Source organism: Empidonax traillii, unplaced genomic scaffold (assembly GCF_003031625.1).
Source record: "Empidonax traillii isolate 1590-97213 ecotype Southwest subspecies unplaced genomic scaffold, ASM303162v1 scaffold1090:size354804, whole genome shotgun sequence".
Taxonomy (NCBI): Eukaryota; Metazoa; Chordata; class Aves; order Passeriformes; family Tyrannidae; genus Empidonax; species Empidonax traillii.
Genome location: NW_020956283.1, coordinates 213,012 through 239,396, shown reverse-complemented (window position 1 = coordinate 239,396; position 26,385 = coordinate 213,012). Strand labels below are relative to the sequence as shown.

The 26,385-nt window shown below is 42.0% G+C and overlaps 2 long non-coding RNA genes across 2 annotated transcripts in view; both read left to right on the top strand.

Moving 5' to 3' along the window:
- LOC114068567 overlaps nucleotides 1-17,552 on the top strand; it is a 45,257-nt gene extending 27,705 nt beyond the window's left edge. Inside the window, exon 3 of the long non-coding RNA XR_003573618.1 lies at nucleotides 17,445-17,552. This is a non-coding gene — a long non-coding RNA (uncharacterized LOC114068567). The remainder of the gene's footprint in view (nucleotides 1-17,444) is intronic.
- A 5,390-nt stretch (nucleotides 17,553-22,942) lies between these two features.
- Nucleotides 22,943-26,385, top strand: part of LOC114068568 — a 53,120-nt gene continuing 49,677 nt past the window's right edge. The window contains exon 1 of the long non-coding RNA XR_003573619.1: nucleotides 22,943-23,171. This is a non-coding gene — a long non-coding RNA (uncharacterized LOC114068568). The remainder of the gene's footprint in view (nucleotides 23,172-26,385) is intronic.

The window sequence follows — 26,385 nt, the reverse complement described above, 5'->3', positions numbered from 1 at the left end:
GTTTGTGTGTGTTGCAGTCAGATTTCTGCCTTCCTGTAATCACGATCTCAACACCCACTGTCACTCTTGTTCCCAGAGAGATGTTCAGAGCATTCCTTGGCATCATTTCCTCACATGCAGTGTGAGGACAGCCACGGAGACCCATCAGATTTTTTTTGAGTTACGTTCATTATTAAGAACTTTGATGAATCAGGGCTAAATGTTTAATAAAGCTGAATGTGAAATAACAGAGAAAATCACATGCTTTCAGGGCTATTGTAGACTACTAGCTTTCAAAGAATAGTAACAGTAGCTACTTCTCCTTATTCCACCTGTATTCTGCCTGGGGTCTAAAAGTGCCCTGTGCATTGCTGGTGTTTATACTCATTTCTTACCCATAGTATTTACCTTTCAAAACACTGAATGTGTCATTCCAAAAAGTTGCAGTGGTAAAGGATTTTGATCTTTGCCAGCTTCTTTAATAGCAGAAATATTTTATTATGTAATTTTCTATCTAAGTAGAAAATATCTACATTTTTTAAAGAGTAAAATTTCTTTAAAAGGTTATATGTTACGATCAAAACATTAACATTTTATTCAGTTAAATTGTTAGCCTGAGTAAGCTGCTTGTCAGACTACAAATTGATGTTTAAGTAGCAAACTAGGGGAAAAACTGGTCTAGAGAGGTCAGTGCTTTGTATCCAATATGCTTTTGCAGTTTACTTTCGTTCTGGGTAAGCACATGCTTTGAAAACTGTTTAGCTACAGTTCAGATAAAGGTCAATATTAGGCCAGTCAATATATAATGCAAAGATCCAAATCAGTATCTTATGAAAGGAGGCTCAGCACCTTCTGCCTAAAAAGTATCTAGAATAGAACTTATTTCTCAGGCTCAAGCTGTCCTGGGGAGTTTCCTTCTTCTTGTTCCTGCTGGAGGAGTCCATCATGATATTGCAGTAACTGGTAATCTTTTAACCACCTATCCGTGTTCTGAGTTTTGTGATTTAAGTGAGCATATTGATAACCAACCTTTTCGTTTTTAGTACATAAAGGTTAGAGTACCAGGCTCATATTTTTCAGATAAAAGTTCAGCAACTATTGCTTGCAAAAGGTGGTTATTAGGGTCTAAGACTAGAATTCGTCACAGTAAGTATGGTTATTTACTTTATACATTTATGCAGTGTATCAGTCACAGCTTTGACAGTGCTCTGCAATTTTTTTTTTCACACGAAGGCATTCAAATCTAAGAAATATATTCATACCTGCTGTCAACAAGTGCAACTCCCTTGGAAAGCTCTGAGCCAATTTCAGCAGTGACGTGAATGGCAGCATAAATTTTAGGTCTAAATTAGTCAGAAAATAAGTGAAAGTGGGCATAATTTGCATGCCGAGAACTGAAAGGGGAAAAGTAGCTAGCGAAAAAAGTGTGTAATTAAGGGGGGAGAGGAGGGGCAATAGAGGATCTACTGGCATGACTGTAGTGCATCAAATTTGGTTCTGAATTCAGACAACTACAAGCAAATGTAAATGTTATACTTAATGCAACTAGCTATTTATAGTGGACTGAACACACTTTCTCTACCTGTTATGCTCATTGCTTTGCTAAAGAATAGGCTGGAGTATGTCATGCCTAGGGTGGCAAACATCCAGCACATATCTGCATGTATGTGCTGAATATGTTTCCCAGTTCCCTGATGAGCTCTGTAGTATGATCACAAATATACTGACTCTTTCTGGAAGAGAAATCTTGAGAAATTAAAACTAATTACCTTGATCACCTTGAATATGATTATGGGGTCTTTTGCTTAAAGCAGCCTTTCCTGCATTCCAGGCTGCTGAGCAGATCATGCAAGGTGAGGGATATTTGTCACTGAAGCATCGTTTCTTTGGTGCCTGCTCAAAAGAAATGGCTAAGAACTGTCTCATGAAAGGAAGGAAGTATTTGAACTATCAACAGGAGCTGCTCAGCCTGGGTGCGGCCGTGCTTGCAGGCAGCCCCTGCCCCAGCAGGATGATTCAGTGCATCTGAGGTAGACATATCAATTCCAAATATAATGGGTGGGAAAATGTGGCAACCTCTGAAATCATTCAAAGCAGCTAGGAACCTATCTCTCTCCACTGTCTGAGCAGGTCACTGAAACTCCCACCTACCAATCACCTGGGAAACCTCTCAGTTTAGATCTGAGCAAGTGTTGAACCTCAATCACCTTCATCCACTTGAAATCCAGAGCACTGAGTTGTCTCTTGAGAGCAAGCAGCTAATGATGCAGGAGGAAGAGGCAGCAACCACTTCAGAATAACTTCATTGTTTGAACACTCTTATAAGAAGTGGGAAACATAGATTTTAAGCCTTTCTCAGACTGAAGGGGTTTGAACTGCAATTCCCTTTTCCTCAGTGCATATCCTACCCATCAAACTAGAGAAGTTCTCATTCTGCTCACTATGTGAGCCTTTGGAGCAGAGAGAGAATAGGTAAGAGGGAGCTTGATTTTGCAGCCCATTGGCTGAGGGCAGGCCTGAGAGAATCCTGAGGCTTGGTCCCAGCTGTCACTGCTGTTTAAGTATTCTTTACTGTTAATTTTTAATATAGGCGCTCATACAGTCAAGTAGACATGGTTGACAGACTGTAGAGACTGTAGTGTTTCATTCTGTCAGAATTTGTGTTAAGCACCAAAAATGTGTGAACCAGATACTGCCCTAAGCTCTGACTTTCTCAAACCCAGTGAAAAGCACCTGAGACTAGCAACATAGTTGTCTAGTTAGGAGCAGAGTTGTTCAAGGCCTTCTGGAAGATAGTTGAGAGAGAAAGGAAATTGACAGGGAAAGTGAGACCATTCTTCATCCAAATCACATCCTGGAAGTGCATGTTCTTCTCTGTTGACTGTGAAGTGAGCCTAGGATGATAATGTTCCCCAAATGGGATTTAGCATGCCCAAAAAACAGGATTATAATTTTGTTCTCAGTTGTTTTGCAGTTTATTTCTGCTAGTTTCCTCCTCAAAATGGTGTGCGCCTCTGGAGAAAGATATAGTGGAATTGTCTAAACACAATCTAAGTACCAGGACTGCTATCTAGCACCAACATTTCAGAGTGAAGTGTGGGAGGATTTAAACCTTCCCTGTGCTCCAAGGAATTTGTGTACTGCAAACCTCTCACTTTCACAAAACCAGCACACCAAGAATAGATCCCACTGAAAAGATACAATCCATAGTGAGTCCTGAAATGTTATGTTAGACAGCCGTTCTACCTACTTTTAGATCATTAAATGCATCTTCTCCATCAAAGCACTATGAAGTTTCAAACTATAAAATGCATTCATCGTGTTGGGGATTTTTCATCTGAGAACATTTTCTTTATTCCACAAAGTGGCTCTCCTAAACAATGAGAAGTCCTAGAAAGGTAGTGACAAGGTATGCAACATTGCTGTGCTGCTATCAGAGCTTGTGGAGTGGTCTGTAGTGGAGAATCCCACTCTTTGAGGTTCCATGTTACTTTTTTTTCAGTATTTTATGATCTAGCAGAAACACACCTCTTGTTATTAATATGCTTATGTAAGAAAGGTTGCTCACACAAGAGAGAAAGAAATTCATTGCTGTGAGTGTATAAACTGATAGAGTACCATTTAGCCAAATACAGAGGAAAGGTGCCCTCAAGTGCAGGTGTTTCAAAGGGATCTCTCTATTACAGACTCAGGCCCTAGGGGTAATTCTGGAACCATAAAGTCTTTGGCAGCAGGCACTACATCTTCTCATATGTTTCCAAATATTCTAATTTTTTTCTGAAACCTCATGTCGTTATTGTAGTAGTAACGATAGCAAACCCAAAATTAGGCCACTATATATTATTTTCTTTTTTTTTTTTTCTAAGGTATGCCTTTTAGGAGCTTTGAGTGGAGGAACAACGTTTTGTAACTGTAGTCCAGAATATATACAACTAGACCCTGTCCCAAACAGAAGATTTTTCCAAATTAGGTGTCTTCAGTCTTCACCACTGGCATAAATGGCCTGTCCTTCCACCAGTGGAGTTGAAGGGAAAACATGAAAAATATGAAGACCATATTTTCTTTGAGTTAGACAGTTTCAGCAAACTAGTAGGCTTGAGAGGCTTGCCATTTCTGTTTGGGAAAGGCTTCAGTTATAATGTCACAGAAATGACTCATCAGGCTTTATATCTCTCTGCAGTGTTTTTCACCTTTCTCATTCAAAGGGGATGTTAACTTGTTAATAAGAACTGAATAAAAGTCACATAACATGAGTTCTCTGCTGATCTCCATGTATTCAGCACCATCTTTCATAACTGTAATGATTCTGTCATCCAGAGAAAATCATGCACAACCTAACTGGCCCAGGGAAGCTTCTGGAGGAGCTGCTTACAACAACACAGCTACCACCTCCCTGCCAGTTGTCTGCCGTGTACCAGCACTTTTACTACAGTTTGAACACAAAATTTGAGGCTTTTTCATCTCTATGGGATTTAGGAGTTGTGGTTTCAACAAATTTTCTTAGGATGATATACACCTTTGTACCATTTAGATGAGATGGCTCGCTGTGTATCTTCCCCCAAACCATTCACAGTTCTTAAAGTATCCTTTTTGTCTGATCAGTTCAAGAGCCATGGCAAAGGTGTTTGCCTGCTCATTTCACTGTATTAGTTGACTATTCCAAAAAATAAGTAGCACTGATTGGAGAGGAAGTACTAGAGAAGAAACAAAAATGTACTTATTTAGTCTATAACCAAGATACCTCTTGGTACAAATAAAGAAAACACCCTCCCTTTGATTTTCCTTAAACTTTAAAAGCCTTCAAAACTATGATGCTAAAAAACTACGGCTAATTTGTTCCCTCCTGTGCTGTTTCATTTAAATGTGAGTTTGAACAATTATTCACAATAACAACTCCAAGTTAAATCTACCATCCTTGCCAGAAAGGTCAAATAGAGAAACAGCAAAGGTACCAACTGAACACTATTCTAAATAGTGAGTTTCTCCCCAGGGCACAGCTTTCCCCTCATTTGAAATCTCTTCCACTCTGGTAAGGATGGTTTTGCCTATGAATTCTGGCAGCTTCCTTTCTCACTGTTTTGTTGTGCCAGTGTGTTATGGGAATGTTTAATTTCATTTAGTAGTTCTTGTTTCTTGTTGCAAATTTTCAGATTATTTCACCAGCATTAAGTAGTAATTAACATATCACCTTCTTTGCAGAGAGCTGAAAAGATTACATTTTAACTGATAGGAACAATTCAGAAAGAGACTTGTTCTCTCTCTGAAAGTAGCTATTCCAAAAAGGTATACTGAAGTTATCAGTAATTTAATAATTCGTGTGCTAATTCAGTCTGTGTTTTCATCTTTATTATTATTGCTGTTAATGTTGCTATTAAACACTACAGTTGCTTTCTACTCCTTTCTTTACTGTACTTGGGTGTCGTTATCTCTTGCATCTCTGTGAATAAGCTTCACTCTCCCAGTCCCATAAAACCCAATGTCTCCTCCCACTCTACCCTACCCTGTCCCAAGACAGCTCTAAGCGTACAGCATTGGACCTCCTGCCGGGGTTCCATTCCCGCAGCTGCTCCACACACAGCCTGGGGACACCAGTGGGGCTGTGCCCGGCCAGATGTGCTCAGGCAGGGAGTATGCTGTGAAGCACCAGGAGCTTGCTACTGCTGCAATGAAGGCTGCACTTGTAGATTTGGAAGTCAGAGAGCAGGTAGGGTTATGCCGGCAGCCTCAGGATCCCCACAAAGGCAGTAAGATCCTAGAGCCACTGATGTGCTTATTGGTGTCAGGATTAATCCAGGATTAATCCAAAGTCTTTCTCTGGGTGCCTCCCACATAGTGGTTCTGAAGGCAGGGGTCTGTACTTAGGCAGGATCTGCCATGTGATCAGAAATTTTGGTGTATTGTAATCTATGGATTTTTTCCAGGTGCAAGGTCACTCCCACACCTCTTCTGTCACAGTCTGTTCTGTCTGGCTTTGTGTGTGACAAATATTGTTCCATTCTCTTGTGACTCCATCGTGCTTCAGGAATTCAGATTGTAAGTTCTCCAATGCTTGGCAACATGTTTTTAATTTTAGGCTTTCTCTAATGGTGCATGGACATTTACAGGAATTTTACCTTTGTCTATACCAAAGTTTATTTAGCTCTTTTATGTGATATTTTTGTCATTTTTAGACAACCTTTTCCCTATGGTCTTATCCACATCGCATGCATTTTAGTTGCTGTACGAGCTTTAGAGGATTACTTTTGTATTCCTCAGTCCATCTGTAACTGTTACAGCTTTTGTCCTTGAGTGTTACCCATTCAAAAAAGTGCTGTTACCTTGGAATGTCAAATAGATGTCTTAATAGGGCCTCAGTGCTTCTCAGCACCTGTTTCTTCCCACTCCTGGTTTAAGTAAACACACATAATAATTAATTTCCCAAGCCAGTAATCTGTTTCATTTTTATTAGGCAAAAATCTACCCTTTCTTTACAGGTATTCTCTTTTAAAGAGAAGCCCAAATACCTTACAATATGATTATGCTCTCTTTCTACCATATTCAGTCCTAAAGTGGGGATCTGTCCTTGTCAATCCATTTATATGGTCCTTTGTAGAGAACTGTCAGAGAAAACTACCTGAAAGCCTGCAGCATCACTGTTTGATAATATAAGCATAAATCCTAGATTTTTGCCTTTCTCTCTGTCATTAGGATCAATCTATTCCCAAGAGCTCAGATACCTGCTCTGTCTACAAACCTAGACATTAACTGAGATCCATGCCGTGAACAGTCACAGAAGTACTGATATTTCTGCATGACTGAAATCCCTATTTCAAAAACTCATCTGTAACAGGATGCTTTCCTGGAGAGTCCTCTTTAAGACAGAAGGAACACTTACTTTCTTCTACCTGTCCAGTCAGGTGGGTTTGTTTCTTGTGTATGCCTAGGGTCCTTTTTCACTATGGGAAAAATGGGATCTTTAGGATCAGCAAATCTAGAGCCTTGGTTTTGCAAGCAGTTCATCATGGAGAACCCTTGCTGGCCTTTCAGAGTTTTTTTACAAAGTCAAGACTTCCAGACTATGTGGGAATAAATGCCTAGAGTGTGAAGATCCACTAAATTAAACAGTAAGTTCAATATATCAAGAAGAGATATAAACCAGTAATTTTTACACAGAAGAGTTTTTTAAAGCTTCTTTGGCCCAAGGGGAATGTCAGATTTTGTAGTTCAAATTTCTTAGGCTTGGTTGGAAGAATTTCAATGCCTGTATCAATAGATCAGTATTTTCTGAACATGGTTAAATTTGCAACAACATTATAACCATTCTGTGACATTAGATCATGTAACAGCATTTGTATATGATAAAAATAACAAATTAGCTGAGCTAGACAGTAAATGAGCTAGATGTAAAAATAATCAAAAGCTGATCTGCCATCTTCATAAGTCTCTTAGATATCTTCTACCATGACACACAATTATGATACCATAAGGCAAATGATCCATATGCCAAAACCGAACCTATTCTATTCAAGTAGAAGCAAAGAAAGGGGAGCTTACGTGAATGGCTGTAACTGTCAGCATACAAAAGTATGACATTGATAAGCATTTCTTCACTAGAGAAAATAAAATATAAAAAGTATTCGTGCCTTAAGATAGCTCTGGAGGAAAAAAAAGAGTAAGATTTGGGTTTTACTGCGTGGTGGAGAACCAAGTTTTGTGCATGTTGGTGGTTTGATGGGGAGAGAGGTACTGAAGGGAGGAGGATGAGATATGCTGTTCAGCTGAAGAGAGGCCTAACCTTGGATTTTGTACTTGCAAAATAACTTTCTTTAATTTTATGATCTCAGAATAATTACATGAATACATATCTGAACACTTGCACTTTCAGCTACCTGTTTGCTAATGGCCATAGTCCGGGAAAGCAGGCCAGTGGCCAGGATAAAATTACAAGTTCAAAACATTAATGTTTCAAATATCCAAATAGCTGAAAATTGCAGGGGAAGAATATTTTGGTAATAACAGAGATTACAAAGCACAGTATTACAGTGCATTCCCCAGATAAAAAGAAGTACAATAAAACCAGCAGGACATACACACTTCTAAATAACCACCTGCAAAGCCTAACTTGAAAACAACTGAAGGTGTTTGGGAGTCTGTGAAGTAGATTTCTCTTTAAGGAAGCCTGTCATCAGCCCTAGCTACAGACAATGGCTTCATCTTGGTGTATATTTTTGAATTAACAATAAAAGAAAATCTAAGGCTTCTCAGGACTATAGATCTGTGGTCCTGTTCTGGACTTTCAAGACTACTTTGGTGTAAACCACTAACTTCATACTTCATATAGCGAATTTGATTTAGAAACGAGAACATGAAACAAGAGTCCTCTTTCTAACTTTGGAACCACAGTATATAGTTTGTATATGTTCTATAAACCCAGGAACTGGCACAATTGCTAAGTTTATGTGGTGTCACTGGACAGTCTTGAAGTTCCCCACCGAAGGCCTGATGTGGCAGCAGTTAGAAGGTGTCCAAGACTGTTACTCTCTGGTCTTCCCTTGTTCCACCTACACTGCTGATGGTTTTCCAGTACCAGAGATGCCTTTGATAGGGTTTCCATCATCTAATTTTAGATGCCCACATCTGAACTTGTCACCTCCAGGTCTCTTCATATCCAGTGAAAAAAATACCCATAGTTCTAGAGAAATACATTTTTGACATGTACTTTAGGAAGAAACCAGTCATACTGTTTGTTTCCACTGACTTTACAGGGGGTACAGATGACCAGTTCAGAAAGAGAGTTTGAGAACACAGACTTTTGTCAAGGTACATCCCACTCAGCTTGCCTCAGTGTATTTTCAGTCACAGCTCCAGTTACCAGAAAATAAGAAAATGGTATGTTATTTTTCATTTTCTTCAATGGAAGTCACCCAAATGTCCATTCTTTGGCAGCTATTTCACTTCCCAGTGTTGCCTGCCATGCTACTGTTAAGTTGAGCACAGTTGTTTCCTTTTCTCTTCATTGACTTTCTAGCAAGTACCCTGTTCTCTTTATTACGCTCTATTTTAATGTCAACAGTTTTATGCCAGAGTTCAATCACTTGGACACTTTAATGACTTCACAATAGATTAAGAATGAGAAAAAAAGTCCCTTTAATATATTTAGATTAAAAATGCATTAGATAATTAGCTTGAAAACATATTTTTGTAAGTGCAGTTTACTCAGTCCATACACTCAAACCAAATATAATTGAAGTTATTCCATTCATTACATGGACTGTGCTTTTACTTTCTATGTTCTCTAAGATGGGCCACTGATTTTCATAAGATAACTTTTCAGCTTTTATTTCCAAGCCAGGCCAACAGACAAAAAAGGCATTCAGTGCAAGGGTCTCTTGAGTTCCTAAAGATTCTCCAGGTACTGCCATATCTTTAGGAAATACCTGGTTTCACTTTGGTATGCAGAGCTTACCACTTAAACTGTCTTTGGGAGTGGAGAGAGAGATGGAAGAAGTAGAGATGGAAGTTAAGAATTACCATATTTTGAGTAAGATTCCTTTCTCAGTGCTGGATATCAGGCATCCCACATTAGCCACTTCTGCCTATTTCGAAGGAATTAATGTGATTCGAAAGAATCTCAAACTTTTTGTTATCACAGGGCTTAAGAATAATATAATACAAAGATCCCTCTCATTTATTTTGGTGTTGTTACTGTAAATAAATGTAATGAAAATCATTAACAAGCACACTGTTCCTGATAATTAATCTAATATCCTTGCATGCGTTTGTATTTTTTTTCTAGTACTTGTTGGACATAGATGGAATAAGTGGAATTTTTATAAATTTCTGCTTGGAGTTTGCCTGAAAGAAAGCACCCAAACAGAAATGCATTAAAAAAACCCAACCAAAGAAAAAATGTTTATAAAGGTTTCTTGTGGACCAGTAGTATATTACAGTATCTGGTTTCCACCTTCTCCTCAAGAGAACATTACCTTAATTCTAGATGAATTCTAGTATACTCCATGTCATCCACTCAAGCCATTGTTTTCTCCCATTGAACTCTCTTTTGCATCCAGTGGGAGCTCTGTGGAAGAGAAGACTGATCAATCAAGACCATAAAAGCCATTCTAGGATTTGGGAAATATCCTTTCTTTGAGATGTCCATCTCAGGTCCTATCCACAACCATTTTTTTGGGCTTGTGTTTCTCTCTGCCTTGTGGACCAAAGCCAGACTTAGTGACACCGGCAGCAGAATTTTAGTACAGCCAGAGGTGCTATTTAATGCAGAGGTAATGTCTTGAGGACATGAAGAATGCCTCTTGGTCTTGTTGGAAGTTCAGGTAATTGATCACCTCTGCAGAAGTTATAATTTCTGTCCTTCAGAAAGAAATAGGTTTCCCTTAATTTACAGATTATCAACAATACAGTTTAGGTGAGTTTGTTTGTGGTCTTGGTTCAGCAAACAATGTCAATGTTGATACAAAACTATGTCAGTGCTTCCTTTTATTACTAAGTCATAGTGCATTCACAAAACTAACTTCTTTATAAAAATCAAGAATGGAAATCTATATCTGTTCTTCCACCACTGACAAGAGATAGAATATTGTCCCATGTTCCTGAACAGAAATAATGTATAACTTCAGGCAGTGAGTTGTAACTTTAGGCCAGACACAGAAAGAACTGCTTTGATTTTAAGACAAACCCACCACAAGCTGTCCACTGCCATTTTCTTTTAAAATCATATGTACACATCTCACTGATATCTGTACATTCTGTCATCCAATAAATATTTTGATAAACAGAAATATGTGTCCTCCCTTTAAAAATTTTTAAAATATGTTATTAAAATGCACAGAAAGCTGCACAGCAGATGTTCTAGACTTTTGTAATAAAATATATTCTGGGAGAGATAAGATAAAACATAATTACTTTTCTTTATGGTAGTTTTAGGGGTTTTTTTAGAGAGACCAACTGAGCTGAGATACTAAAATTATTAAAATATTGTGTAATCACTTAGAGTTTTTTTATCATGTTCATTTCTACTTTTTGAGACATTTGAAAGTTTTTTTAATATACGTTTTTATTTGTCTAAGTAAATGTACATAAGTTCTCTACTAATAACTACTAGGGCACCTGTTGAGCAACTAACAAGTTGTTTTTCTCACGTGAAAAAACAGTTAAGCATCTTAAAATATATTTCCTAATGTGGTAAAGCAGGTAGGCAGGATAGAACTGTCACTCCCAAAATCTTGTGTGATGAGAGTTGAATTAATGTGATTCATGTTACACACAGGTACGCAGGTATCTTGTTAGCCACCATAATTAACAGGACTGGAGATCTTGTTGCTTTGTGGCAGATAGCAGTCCAAGGCAGCAGCAGCAGCAGTGGTGGTGGGGAGCAGGAGTGGTACTACAGCCCTCGCTGTACCTCGGGGCCCAGCGCTGCAGGCAGGTGGGCTGCACACTCAACAACTGCCCTCCCCTCTCATAAATCTGCCTCCAGGAGAAATGTGGCTAAGGCAGCCCATTGCACAGATAGGGTTAGCTGCAGAGAGGTGTTCGGAGAATTCCCAGATCTTTGATTTGCTGTGATCAATTGCATGATTAGGCTGGATCTCACTGAGGGTGGCAATTATCTAATGGGGGCACTCTGTTGCAAAGAAACTCTGCTGAGGAGGAAAAATTCGCAAAAGACATCAATATACATTTACACAAAATACCTCAGGGCATCTTTGCAACCAACATACTGTAAGTTAATAGAGCTTTTTCTCAGTTAAGCCAGTGGAAGGAAACATGCTTGCATTAAATATATGTCAGAAAGTGAATCTTTGTGCAAGCAGTTTTCTTTCAGCTAATGCATTTAGCCAAACTAAGGTATGAATTTAATCACTGAGCTATTCGGGAGGTATCCAGCACAGACATTAAATAGGATTATGCAACAGCTATCTGCACTTGCTAATTAAAGTGTGGAAAACAGCCAGTATCAAAGTATTTTGTTTAGACAATTCATGCTGGGATTAGGTACTTCAGCATGTACGCAGTGGTTTCAGTCTTCGGTAAGACTTTTATGGTTTATGAATGACTTGTGTCATTCTAATATACAGACTCTAAGTACAGTGCCCAAAAAAAGAAACTTTAAACTTTTGTACTGAAGTAGGATTTTTAGTAAATAATTGGCATTTTACTTATGTAGTTTGGAAAACATACTGAACATGATAGAGCCTGCAACTTCTAAATTCTGTTCACCAGTGGCTGCAGCTAACAATTTCATCTACACTTTAACTACATTATGGTCAGTTCTTGCTTTTAGAAGACTATTCTTTAGTTTAAATAAAAAAAAAAAAATTATTTGAGCTACAATTTTCTTTCAAATGGACTCACATGAGTCCTATAGAATTTGCTTTCTAATGATCCTTTATTCCAACAAAATTTACTTTTGCAAGACTGAGTTGTAGTCATGAGTTGTACAGATGTGCCTCATGTGTATTCAGCAAACAACATCTGGTCTAGAAAAACATTCATTGATCCTCTAGCCTATTCCCTGTTATCACCAACTTGCAGTGAGGGAGCTGGAATCTGGATGAGTTGTTCTGGCAGTTTGTGTCCTGTAGCCTTCTTTCCCTCGTGCCCCGGTACACATCCCTGTTGCCCCAACAACATGACCAAAGCTACATGCCTTGCACACATGCGCTGCCCACAGCCCCCGATAAATGTCCTGCACATGTGAGAATGTGCGTGTCTGCAATGTGCTACAGGGACCACCTGCCTTTATGCTTTTTTGTTGCATGTTTTCCAACTTCCTTAGGTGACTGCAACTGTATTCTTTTTTGTTGGGTGCACATGCTCATCAGCACATCCAACAACCGTATGTCTCAATGTTTTAGATCAAGGAACTCACTGGTATACATGCCAAAGCTCTTTTCCAGTGCATCCAAAAAAAAACAGGGATGGGATGGGATGGTGTGTACCTCAGTTTATCTGCATCATGGAGCTAGGCCATTGTCTGAGTTGTCTCTCCAGAGCAAAGGGCTAGGAAAGCACACCTACATTCTACAGTGTGACGTAGCTCATGTGGCTCCCTGTAGTCAAAAGTTTGGTCACTATTTTATCAGTGCTTGAAAGCTCATTATGTACCATCTCTCAGAGTCTTGTCAGTTAAGTGAAACCCCAAAGGAACCGTAGCACTAGAAGACACGTGACCATAGGTAGAGTTATCATGACCACTGTTGTTGTTTCAATGACCAGCGCAGGGGGTCTGGCACATCTGTTCTTCTCACGGTCATTTTGTTGGGTCCCAAGTTTCTTGTTTCTCTAAAGAAACCATCCATTGCAATTAGTTTTCTTCTCAAGCGTGCCACCCTTTGTCCACTTCAGCATTCAACCAAGATAAGTAGGTTTGTGTGTTCGTTAGAAATATCACTGAAATGATCAGCACAGGAGCACAGCTTAAAAAATGGCATTTACATTGTCACCATTATGATTTAGAGTCCATGCCTGCTACAGATGAAGAGAACTCCTGCTCCTATTAGACTTCTATCTGCACTTCCCCTGCACTACCATCCACAGATGGTTTTGCATCCTTCTAACATTTTGACAGTTACCACTGGCAACCCAAGAGTTAAAAACTTTTTAAATTAAGTCTTGGATTTCACTGCACAGTTCTGTGGCAGAGTCAATCCAGTGACAAATCTGCAGCCCCTGCAAAGGAGTAAAAGGAAGCTGGAGTTCTTCAAACTTAGGAGTTAGAAGAAAATATGGTTTGAATAACTTCTAACAAAACAATCTGGGTTTTAAGCAACATGAACTAAATAGAGAGCCTTAAAATCAGTGAGCAGAAAGCTTTAGTAACTTTCACAACCACTGTTTTCCTCCTTGCATGAAAATGACTCATTAAAAGGACACACCAAATTGCTTTCCATGTTTGAAAGCGAACACCAACACAATTGGAGAATTTGCTAAACTGTTACATTTGAATGTGATACATAACAAGAGGGTTAGGAAGCTGCTGCATTGACATGTGGGAGATGTTAAGAGAAAAACACAAATGTTGATGTAAGAATAGGGAGGAAATTTCAATTTGCAATTATGCTTTAAATTTTTTTTAACAGACGTTGCAGTTTGTAAAACAGAAAGAAGCCTAGTTTGGTAGTTCGTGCTCCCAATTTTCAATATAATTTTAATGTACGTGTACAAAATGTTTGGTTTCATGCTTTAGGTTTGTTTAGGTTTTGTTGTGGTATTTTTGTTCTCTGTCCTACACAGAGCACTCATGACATTTATCTGTCTCAGCTAGAAGCAGAATCACATTTTTAGGCCACATACAGACACAGAGCGAGGCTTCATGTTTACACTTAGTGATTATAGACTGCTAAATATAGGGATTTCATGGCAAAGAAGTCCTTTAAGTGAAGTGTCATATTAATCACTGAAAATAACTTCTACCCATCCTTCAGCAGGCAAACCCCTAATAGGGACAAGAGTCAGAAAACTGGGCTGTAAAAAGAAGAAAAAATAAAATCTGCCTTTCTTTCACAAAACCACAAAGTCCCAAAATTAGAATGGTCTTTTTCTGAGGGACTGAAAAGGGAAGTCGCACCATGTTTGGATCTGGGGCATGGGCAGGAGCAGAAAAAGCACATCCAAGGATGCCATTGCTTGATAATCAAATGCTATCAGGGAATGTACGTCAAGCTGCATGCATGGTGCTTCTCCATCCTTAAAAAAAATGCCATCTAAATCATCTAGCAGTGGATCAAGCTGAGGTATCACTTTCTCAAGCCAAAAACATGTTTCCCCTTCAAGTATGCAGAAATAATATAAAACACAGCCCTATTCCTTTGAAAGAGCTACAAAGTATTCATATTCTCCACAAATTAACAGGATGAGCATCCCCTAGAGCCTTGCCCCACGAACTGTGGAAAGAGGCTTCTCCAGCCTTCTCTCTGCTACTTACCCTTTGGTAACTTTTGTTTCAGGTTTTTGGGCAGTGTAAGGGAAGTGAGCTCCCAAGGACCTAAAGACGAGATGCAACCAATGGGAGGTCCTAGAAGGGTCTCACCTCTTGAAAGCATTGAAAGAGTGTACTTATGGACATGATTTCACGCTGAGTTAGAAAGGTGTAAACCTTGTGAAACTCAGGGCAGTTTTTCCTTATTAATTTGTCTAGCTGAAAGCAGCAGCTGAATCTATGTTTTAGCAGAAAAGGCTGTTTACTCTGATAATTAAGGAGGGTCAAACAGTTAATCTATCAATAAGAGCTGTGCCACTCAATTCAGTAGAAGATCTCATTTTCATAAGGAGTTCAGGTGGAATACTCTGCATGCTATTCTATTCCAGAAAAGAATCTAGTAATACTGCATTAAAAAATATGTGTTGTTTGAAGCAAATACTTCATTAATTTGACCTATCTGTGATAACATTTTTAAGGGCACAACAATACCAGTGAATTTTACTACTTGCCAAGAGAGGCATATTACTATCAGGATGCATCCTGAATGTGTTCAGCCAGTTCAAAGGAAACAATGGAGCTTATAGACATGGTAGGCTACCGTTCAAGTTGGCAAGGTTCCCATTACAAATATTCCTTGTTTTGAATATCTCTTGCCATCCAAGTTCTACATGATGCATATAATTTAAGCATTCTCCTTAGTGAATCACAAATGGAGAGCAATGTCTACAAGACAATTTCAGGGGAGGTGTGGGTAGGATCCTATGTTAGTCTGAGTGAGCATCTTCAGAGCAGGCAGTCAGAGTAGAGGCCCTATCCAGAGGTTCTTGGTGAGAATATGACAAAAGAAAGCTTTGGATCTAGCCCAGAGAGGACACAACATCTCTCCAGAGGTGCTCAGCTGCCAGCAGAACAAAACCTCAGCTAAGTGTATATAAAACTAGAGGCCTATACATGGTTTTTTGACATTTAAGGATAATACAGCAGAGCTTGACAAGCCAAGCTTTCTTTGGTTAAAGAGCATGACATGGTACCCTAAATTACCAAAAATAAAATGTTTATTGTTATATATTGCTACTATATGTTTTCTACAGTTTGTATATGAGAAAGTATGATTAAAAGTCAATGAGAGACTGTTTATAAATTTTGATTGCTTCATAATTTTAACTCTGAGCAACATTTTTATCATAATTATAGGCTTTCTTAAAGCATTTATGCAGATTGTTTTATTCAAAAGGGGTTTATTCCATATAAACTCCGCTCTTTTATCTCTCCATGAAATCAGTGTGTGAATTCCCAGCAACCACAACTCCATAGACAGTCATCACATTAGTAGCAGAGATATTTTCAAACAAGGCAATATTCCTCAGATATCCTGAACATTATTTCCTGCTCTCCCAACCAGTTAGGGTCATGATGGTAAACAGTAATGATAATCCTTAGCACATTTGTTACCCCTTTATCTCTCATTAAAAATTTTTGTGAGTTTGTACTCAATTTGTCTGTGATGTTCCTGTGTGCTATGGTAGTGAGCATATTTATGGTTCAGTGAAGGCTCCGGGAGATTAAACCTGGTATCTCACACCTCCAGCTCAAGGAAGTTTAAGTCCAGGGATTTAAATGCAGAGCTTATGTCCATTTCAGTGAGAATTTTGTGTATAAATATTCTGGATCCCTACAAATGTGAAAATATAAAGGACTTACCAAGGACTTGAGGCTGTTTCTTAATTGTTGTTAACAGCCAGCTGATTGCACTGTTTCAATGCATGCAAACAACTTTTGGGATGTGCAGCAGGGAATGAGTCCATGGCTTCCACTTCAGATTGGCCCATGTCCATATTGCCTATGAGGAGAAAACCATCCTCTCTCCTTCCTCCAGGTTTTCTCACAAAGGATATGAGTTGTCCATCACAGCCAGAAGCCCAGGATTTCTACAGTGACAGCAATTAGGACATCAGGACCCTTTGCTGAAGCTTAAGGCAAAAATCTGACAGTACAGCTGGACCTAATGTAGCAGAAAAGCAATGCAAACCGTGGGTGAACCAATGGCAGTCCTGGTAAAATCACAGAAGTGAATCATCTTCACTGGAAGAGGAGCTGAAAGGTTCAAATAGTTTCATAGCAGTCACTGTCTCAGCAAGCTATGTCTCATTATGATCTTCTCATTTCAATGACTTGAGAAGGCACTTCTCCAGCACTGGAACATCTATAAAGTAAGCAGAACAAAATATATACCCTCTACTTGCATATGCTGCTGGGGCATCAAATGGAAAAGGTACTATCACCTCCCACAGGAAATACAAATATATTGTGTTAAATGTATATAAAATATGTGCAAACATTTTTGTCATCGCAGTAAAAATTTGATCTTTTAGTAGATGTGCTTGGATACTCAGAAAAAAGCTGTTTTCTTAAAGCCATAACATGTTCTGGTGGGCTCGTGACAGTGATGACAGAGTCTCTAAATGTTTCATTCTACATTGAGGAGAGTTAGTTTCTCTCATTCTCTTTAATAAGTGATGCTATGCCATGCTCCATTTTACAGCACTACCTTCAACTTCTATGATTTCCTTAAAGGGCTGGATCACATTGCAGTGGGATAACCTGAGCTGTACCCCATACTTTCTATTCACAAGCCATTTGAAAAACTGTTTTGCACTTCAGTCTTGGAATGTATATTCTGCACTTGAATGGTGTGGTTCAGACTTCAGACTCTGAAAGGGGAAACAAGTCTAAGACCTTAAAAAAAAAAAAAAAAGTCAAAAATAAAACTACAAAACACTAAGGAAGCAATTCCGTTGCTAGCTACTGCTCTAAAATGAAATGAGAGAATCAACACAAACATTGTAAATACTGAGTTCTATTCAGCAATGCAATTATATTTTCCCTGTCGATTTTTATAGGTTGCAACCTTTATGTTACAGGACTTGTAACTTTCCTCTTATTTCACTCCAGTATGGATTCGGCATAATTCCACCACAGTAATTTTGTCAAGGAAGACAAAACTTTGGCAAACTTTGGTTTTTCTATATACAGCACAATCCTTAAACACTAAAATCATAATCATCTTTGTTTACATTTCCCGCGTTATTTTAGTCATTTCCCACTAGTATCATTTGAATTTTTGCTATGATATTTCTACCTCGAAAACATGCTAATATTAACATTTGAAGTGTGGGAATAAATACAAGTTGAGTGCTTGGATTTCTTATGACACTGCCGTTGGAGAGGGTGCAGATCTGTATTTCAGAGGAATTGTAGGACAGGCAGGTTGTCACTGGACTTAATTTTAAGACTTGATCAAACTGCTATGTTTGAGGAAAAATATTTAGCTATGTCAATTATATTCTGAATTCTGAGGCTTGGAACTGTTTCATGGCAGAATGCTGAAAAGGGGACAGCTGCATCTTTGATGGAGAACAACAGTTGTACAAGTATATTGTTAAAAAAGCAAATACATTAGAGGTAACAAAATGTCCATTTTTAGGTTGCAAAAGGAGATTTTTAGTATCAATCAAAGATAGTGATAAATATTTTTTGCAGATTCGTTGGTTGGTCGCTTGTTTGAAAATAAGGGTCACGTTCCACCATAGCCTTTCTCTGCAGGTAAATGGGCTGGATACAGGAATTTTTCTGTGTGATGGAATTGAATAAAGACAGATCACGACTCCTCTCTAGAGCCAGGGACCGGCCACAGAGCCAGCCTCACTGTCCATCACAGTTGCAGCTACAATTGGCTTAAAACAACTTGGAGGCAATTATTCCAAAGTAAAACCTGATTTCTTCTTCGACGGTATTACCCAATGCTAGACTGTAGTTGGCGTTGTCAAGGCATGGAAAAGACCTTACCTCGGGGCTAGTGGTTGGGACTCGAAGAGTCCTCGGTACCCTCAGCCTGGAGCACTCTAGGCGAAGCGCTGGTCTTTTTTTTTTTAAGATTTTTTTTTAAATCCAGGGTTTCTGAAGCGACAATTTTCAGGTCGGACCCGAAAGGAGAGTGTCTGCAGTACTGGCCCAAGAGCCCTGGTAAGGGATGGGGGAGGCTCCGAGCCCCTTTCCGAGACCTCGGGAGTGAGATTTGCAACGCCAGATTTGTGGCCAAGGGTCGCTGCCCGTTGGCCACAGAGCGGGGTGACCTCCCGTCGGGAGCGGGGCTGTGGGCATCCACACCTCCCCTTGTGTTTTCTGAATACCTGGGGCAGAATTAGCCCGTCTCAGGCATTCACTGTAGTTCTGCAAAAGTAAGTACTGAAGCCCCCGCAAAACAACAAACAAAAACCTGCAAAGAGGAAAGCGCTGTAAACGAGCAGCAGAGCTTTGGGGATTTTGAGATGAGCGTAGAGAGAGTTCGGATCAAATGGAATTTAAAGTAGACAGGAGTAACTGCATATGATCAATAATCATCCCGTGTGCATTCCTCTACTCATTTAACATCAACTAGGACTGTGCAAATATTGTAACTGATTACTCGACAAGGAAATCAGCTGAGCGTGTGTTTAAACTGTGGTTAATTATTAATATGAACAATTCTTTTAGATAAAATGTTTCATTTAATCGCCTCATGTCGAGTTGTCTAGGAAGCTACATGTCTAGCTCCCGAAACGATAATATGGGTGCAGACTTGTTCTAGGGAATTTTATATAACCCATATAATATAATTCCTGAATAATTTTCTCTTCTTGCTTCGTTTTAACCAGCTGAGGAAACGAACAATTTTTGGTGTAAATATTTATGACGTTTTTTAAATGTTCAAAGGAAATTTGTCCGGGAGGTACCTCGAAGTACAGGGGAAAACCACATCTCAGTGAAGATACGAGTCTTGGAAATGTGAGTTCGAAAGAAAAAGCAGCTTGTGTTTCAAATAGTAACTTCCGAAGAAATTACCACTGAGTAATATTTCTTCCTGCTGCCTCTCATAATCTCTCTTCCCATGTTCTAGACGGGTGCCTGGCTTCCTTTTCAGCAGGTCTGGCCACCTCCTTGCACGGTCCCTCGTTCACCTTACGGAGTCTGGTTGTGCAGCTGCCTGCTCGCTGTGTCTGTGGTCTTTCCTTCCCCTGCCGCCTTCTCCTAAATCAAATCCCTCCGGTCCCGCTTTTAAAAACAGTCCCTGAAACTCAGAACCTGCCAAACCCTTCTTTTCCTTCCCTCCTTCCTTCACTCCTTCCCTCCTTCCTTTCCTCCTTCCTTCCTTCCTTGCTTCCTTTATTCCTTCTCCTCGGACTTGGAAGAGCGATGGTGAGTTGAATGCACCTTGGTTTCTCAGTACACATGGTAATTACCCCCTTTCAACAAACCATCATATTTGTCCTTAATTTCGACTTTCCCAAGCACTGTTCTCATATTCCACTGTTTGAAATGTAAGAAGATTTAGCATAATTTGGAGGTCAGATTTCTAAATAAGCCTACTTTAAATAACAAGCCCACACAGGAGATTGTCAGTATCTCTATTTTGTATACAGTTTACACACTGGCACCGCTTTTTAAAACCCTATATGTGGGTTAAAACTCAATTTTACAACCCCCATTTATATGAGATGTAGGTTTGACATCTGTTTGCCAGAGTGTTTTGCACTTAGCCTAACACCCACTATTAAATGACAAAATTGTGGCAGGCTGTCAAAGCCAGCTGACTGACAGCTGCTCTACTTTACAAAAAAGCCCCATTCAAATATTTGCAGGGTTGAAGCTTTCTGTAACGCTGTCGCCATTCTCCCCGTTATTTAGCATGTAAAATATAAGTCAAAGTTTTAAAGCTGCTTTCCAAAATGTTGCCATTTTTCCATATAAAAAGAGCGAGCAATGGTTGCTGGCGGGGATCCAGCGCCGAACGCATTGGGTGGGTATTTCACTGGGTCCCCGCGTTCCTCCTATCTGCACAAACCCGATAAAACTGTCATTTAGCAGCGTTTCTTAATATTGCAGCTAATTAGAGCCGGTGTGTTATTGAAGTGAGAGCAAAAATCCACTTAAAAGAGAGGAGAGGGAGGGGGGAAAAAAGAAGGGAGGGGAATTTTCCGTACAGGCAGAGGTACGCACCCAGGCACGGAGCACATTGAGACTCCCCCGGGAAAAGGGACGAGGTATGGGGGGGGACACCGAGGGCATCCCTGCACCCGCGCGACGTCCCCCCCCGCTTTCTGCCCCCACCTCCAGCGGTCCCTCTGGGCAGCTCTGGAAGGACGTGCAAGGGAAAGCGCTAATGGAGAGCGAGCGCTGCACCTTGGCCGAGGTCTCTCCCACTTCTATTCCCACGGATGAGGATATAACATTTAATTTAGGTCGTTAGTATACATGCCCGTCCTTTCCCCTCTTCCCCCCCCCCCCCCCCCCCCCCCCCCCCCCCCCCCCCGAACGAGTCTGTAAAGGGCAACGATGGTTTAACTATAAAGCAATCTTCTTTTTATTCCAACATATCTAATAATTATATGTGACTGAGCAACTCAAAATAGCTGACGAGGTAATCCCTGCATGTTAAGGAGTCTTTGCAGAAATTGCTGGGGTTTATTTGAACCTCGGGTACTTCCCGCAGCTTTTGCGAGACAAGTAGGGTTCTGGATGGCAAGAGAATGGGAGGTTTACGGTGGGGATAGAGGGATGTATTTCTCAATTTATTTTTTAAATGAGGACTAGATATAATCCCCCCCTCCCCTCCAGTAAGAGAAGAAGACAGTCCGGCCATAGGAAGGCGGCTGCCCCCGGTGTTCATTCTCAGCCCCGGCGCGGTTGGTTCCCCCATCAGGGTACAGGCAGCCATGACCCGCCTGGACGCTATTGCCGGCTCCACTGGCGAGCAAAACCATACCCTGTGTCCCCCTCCGCCCTCTCTCCCCGCTGCACACCCCCGGCGCAGACGGACAGGTACACACTCGCACAACCGGAGTGGAACGGAAAACGGGGCACTCTCAGCTTCACCTGAAAATTTTTAGCTGATTTGTGTCCATTTTAATAACCTCTATCGACTCTCTTTCCTACAACGGTTGTCACGTTTGCAGAAAGAGACTGGAAAAGAGTATTTCGGGGAGGGAAAAAACATGCAGGAAAAAACTAACGGCGCTGTCTAGGAAAGGGGAGGTGATCTCAGTGAGTGGTACAGGGTGGAGGAGGTGCGGACCCTCCGCAGCGATCCCAAGCGGAGAGGGGGAGGCTGACAAAGCCCGGTTCCAGCCCGGGGAAAGCGAGGGAAGGCCGGGAGAGGGGGAGCGAGAGGGCGGAGGGGGGCTCTGAGCCTCCCTGTGAAATCCAAGTTTATTGTCAACAAAGGAGGGTCTGGCCAGGCTCGGAGCCTCCGCCGTCCCGAGCTGCCGGAGGCAGGGGACGGCGCGGGGGCTCGGGAAAGGGGTCCCTGCGCGGCCAGAGACTATCAGGACACGGCGGGGAGAGCAGGAGCGGGGTCCCGGGGCGTCCAAGGCGGACGCGGAGAGGGACGGGCGGAAGCGCGGGGAGCCCCTCGGCGTCGAACAGGTGCGGGAAGCAGCACGCAGGGGTGGCTCTTCCCTTCCAGGAGGCATCTTCCCCGGAGAAAGGGGCAGGGGAGAGTGGCCCATCAGGAGCGGGGAGGCAGAAATGCAAGCTTAGAGGAGAAAGTGCGTGTGAGAGAGGTAAAGGGGAAGAGAAAGAGGAGGAAGGCTCCGAGCTCCACCTCCCCGCTCGGCGCGGCGCTCCAGCTGCTCTCAAACCAACTGCTCAATTCTATTCACTGCCGCGACGGAACAAAAAAGTGGCTATTTATTAGAATACTTGTTTGGTATTGTTCGGTGCCACACAAAAGGCGTTTCATTATGTTGGGGTGGGGAGAAAAGCCCCTCTTTTTTTTTTTTTTCCTTTTCTTTTTTTTTTTTTCCTTTTCTCTCCAGACCGAAACAATAACTTGAAATTGTCTTTAAAGTCTTTTCTATCAATAATAAATTTCATTTTCTTCTCTCTCTCTCTCTCGCTCTCCCTCTCTCCCCCTCTCCAGTGCAGTGTGTGTGTGTTGCGCGTGTGTGTGTGAGGGAGAGAGAGAGAGCGCGAGTGAGCGAGAGAGCGCGAATGGTGAGTGTGCGTGTGTCGCCGGGCACTCGTGGCTTGGGCACAGCCGCCTGAGAGCTGCGGCTGGGCGAGGGGCGAGGAGGAGACCGCCGGCTCCGTGTCGCGCTGCCCTGCACCTGCGGGCACGGTCGGATGAAGGTGTGAGCTAAGCTAGAGCAGAGGGGTGGGGGGGGAAGTAATAATAATAAGGCTGCCCCTTCAGATGATATGTTGGGAGGAGGCTGGAGCTGGAAGAGCAACTGTAAGTGTGCCTCTAACTTTTGAGGGGGTCTTCACCCTGTATTGGGAATGGAGGAGGGAAAGCCGGCGAAGGGAGGGCTTCCAAGTTACTTTTGCTGCAAGAGGGAAGAGCCGATTGCAGTCACTGGGTTATCGGCTGTGACACGGATTTGGGGGGGGTGGGGGGGGGACACCGCGGGCGACAGTGTTTTGGGCTGCCCCCCTCCGCCTTCTAGGGAAGACGCCTCACTGGGTTTTGAGGCGGGGGAGGGAAGCGGCGACCGGGGCCGTGGCCGAGGGCTGCGGGCGGGCTGGGGTGGGGAGGGCGCCGGGGGCGGCAGCGCTGCCTCCCGAGAGCGCAGCGCCCGCTCTGGTTACACGTTCAAAAATTAACATGTCGGTGTGCGGGTGCCATTTAGTGAAAGGTGTCTTGGGCAAAGAATCAATTTCGCTGTGACTGACCGGCGGGCTTGGCTGTATTAATACTGCCAAAAAAACCCCGAAATCAATAGGCAGAGCAGCATTACAGCTATTACAACTAATGCCTGCTTAATCTCTGCCCCTCGGAACGAGCATTCATATGGGCTCCCAGCACTGCTAATGCGGCCAGGATGAGCCCGGCTCCATCTTCCCAGGGAACGGGGATCCCCAGATCCGGTCCTCTGTGAACGTGACAGCTGCCGCGACCTCTCGACAGGGAGGTTGTGCCCAGCCTCTCGAAGTCAAGTCCGGGCGAAAGAAACTCTAGGGGTTTAGGGCTACCTAGGTTGGTCCGACTCCGGGTCTTACCCTTTCTCCCCAACTCCAAAGTGTCTGTAGATCTTCTCACTATTGACATAAAGCATCGGGATATTAAAAAGGTGACTTTTTTTTTTTTTTCTCGTATTTGATGGTGGTATTTGGGGTCGATCAACAGGCAGTGGAGCAAGGTTGTACATCTATCGATCAGGGAGGGGACGGGTTTTGGCTGAATCTCTTTTCAGAAACAGGTGTTTAAACATGATAGCGGCTCCAGTCAATTAACCCATTAAAACCCCGTTTCATCGCATTGATTCCCGTGGGATGCCATAAAAGGTTATGGTTTGAAAGCCTCTTTGTTAAGGGGGGGGGAGGATGGATGGATGGATGGATGGATGGATGGATGGATGGATGGATGGATGGGGATAGGGAGGGTGGTTGCAAATTGTCCCCAAACATACAGTATCAAGCAGGGAGTAAGATGACGAACTACCGTTTCTTCCCACCAAGCCGGGCTGCACCAGCGTCTCAGCGCGCCCCGTCTCCGCCCGCCGCTCCTGGTCGCGACTCCGCGGAGGGGCAGAACAGCCGCTGCGGCCACGGGGGCTGCCGCCATCCCCTGCCCTCCGTGGGCCGCTCGGTTGCACAGCCCCTGTGGCTAAAATTGACACATCCACCTCGGGAAAGGGGTATCCCGTGGGGGCTGCACTTCCTGCCCGTGGAGGAGGGGTCCGGCCGGGGGCGGGGGCTGCCGCCCTACACCGGCTGCGGGCCGAGTTAGGCTGTGGGTGCAGATAAAGTGTTGCCTTAGATAGTTGCAAGCGCTGATATTCCTAAAACAGGACAATCTATGAACAACCTTCCCTCCCTTCCCTATCCCCCACCCCAGCACCTTTTTCAGGTTTGCTAATCTTTGCTGTAAATTATGTATTTGCTAAAGGTGTCAGTAGCCTTTTTGCTATCCCGTCTTACGGAATCCGTGTAACGGGAATGTGAAGTATCAGTCTTCTGATACTTTAGATTCAGGTTTTTCAGGATATCTGCTGAAAAACAGATCTGCAGCAAACACCCCCTTTCCAAAAGCAAATAAACACGGCTGCGGCCAAGTAATCGGGATCTCCCGTTGGTGGGAAGGATACTGGTTTTTTTTCGGCTGGTGTCTCAGGGGTTCATTATCGGCCTTCCCATGGCCAGCATGCTGCACTGGATGGAGCAAGAGGATCATGTATTTCCTCTGGGTACCTTTAATTTCCAGACCAGCGGTCTGAGATTATTTAGATGTTTCTAGTTTTCCCCTGGTTTGCTGTTTTCTGAAGTAATCACTGGATGAATGACCGAAAAGATTTGAAATCGTGTCAAAGTGATGTTTTAATCTCATGGAAAAGTGTATTAAACGAGAAGATGCAATTTGTGGGGGAAGTTTAAATGAAAGGAGAGATTGGAATGGATGATACTTTCGCTCTCCTGTGAACCTCGTGTCATGTTTACATTGAAGCCTATGTAGCTAATCTAATTTGCAGTAACAGGATGACCTGCAAGAAATAAGCTTTTACATTATTTCCTTTCCCCCCTCCTCGTTTATTTTTTATGCAAATTCATTCTGACTTGCTGCGAATGATGCCTTTGCAATTGGGGGATAACTGACGAGGATGCAAAACAGAAATATTACCTTTACGGTGTTCTGAGCAACGTACCACAGACATAACCAGCCAGGTTGCCCTAATGGAAATGGGATGCTGCATCTGGGCTTGTGAAGCTCTTTTTGCGCGACTGACAGTTCAGCAGCACGATTTTAAAGATTTTTCGTACTAACTTCCCGCGTCATGCTAGTCCGACAAACTCCCCATCCCCGTAGTTCTTCCTTTTTCTTTAAAAGTTCACAGTTGCAAAACTATACTTTTAAAATAATTTATTTTTGCTGGAAAGTAAAATGCTTGGTAGGTTTTCTTGGGGTTTGTTTTGGTTGGGGTTTTTGGGGGGGTTTGTTTTGTTTTGTTTAGTTTTTGTCAGGAGGGCCAATCGATAACTCGATTGTAAAAAGTAAAAGGTGTGGCCATCCACTTAGTTGGAAGCCCCAAACCCTGGGAAATAGGACAGTGCAAACCCTCGTCTCCTGCGAGATGCTGTGCCATCTGATCACCACATATTCCTGGCGTGTGCCTTAGTAATAATAATTTCAAAAAAAAAAAAAACTGAACAGACTTGAAAATTACAACTTTTGTGTAATGTAAAAAAGGTGTATTCAGCCTGTTAATTACAGGGAGTTGTGTCATTGGAATGTTATCAATGACCCATTTAATTTTACTGTAATTACTGACAAAATAAGACAAGGATAGATCACAATACAGGATATTCCTCTTTCGGAACAATATTGTGCTGGAAGTTGAGCTAATGCGTAGCATAAACAAACATTTTTAAAAATGCTCCTGCTGGCAAAATTTCGTAAAGTCACGATTCTGCTTTTTCTACCGACTCGGAACTCCCACTGGGCGAAGGAT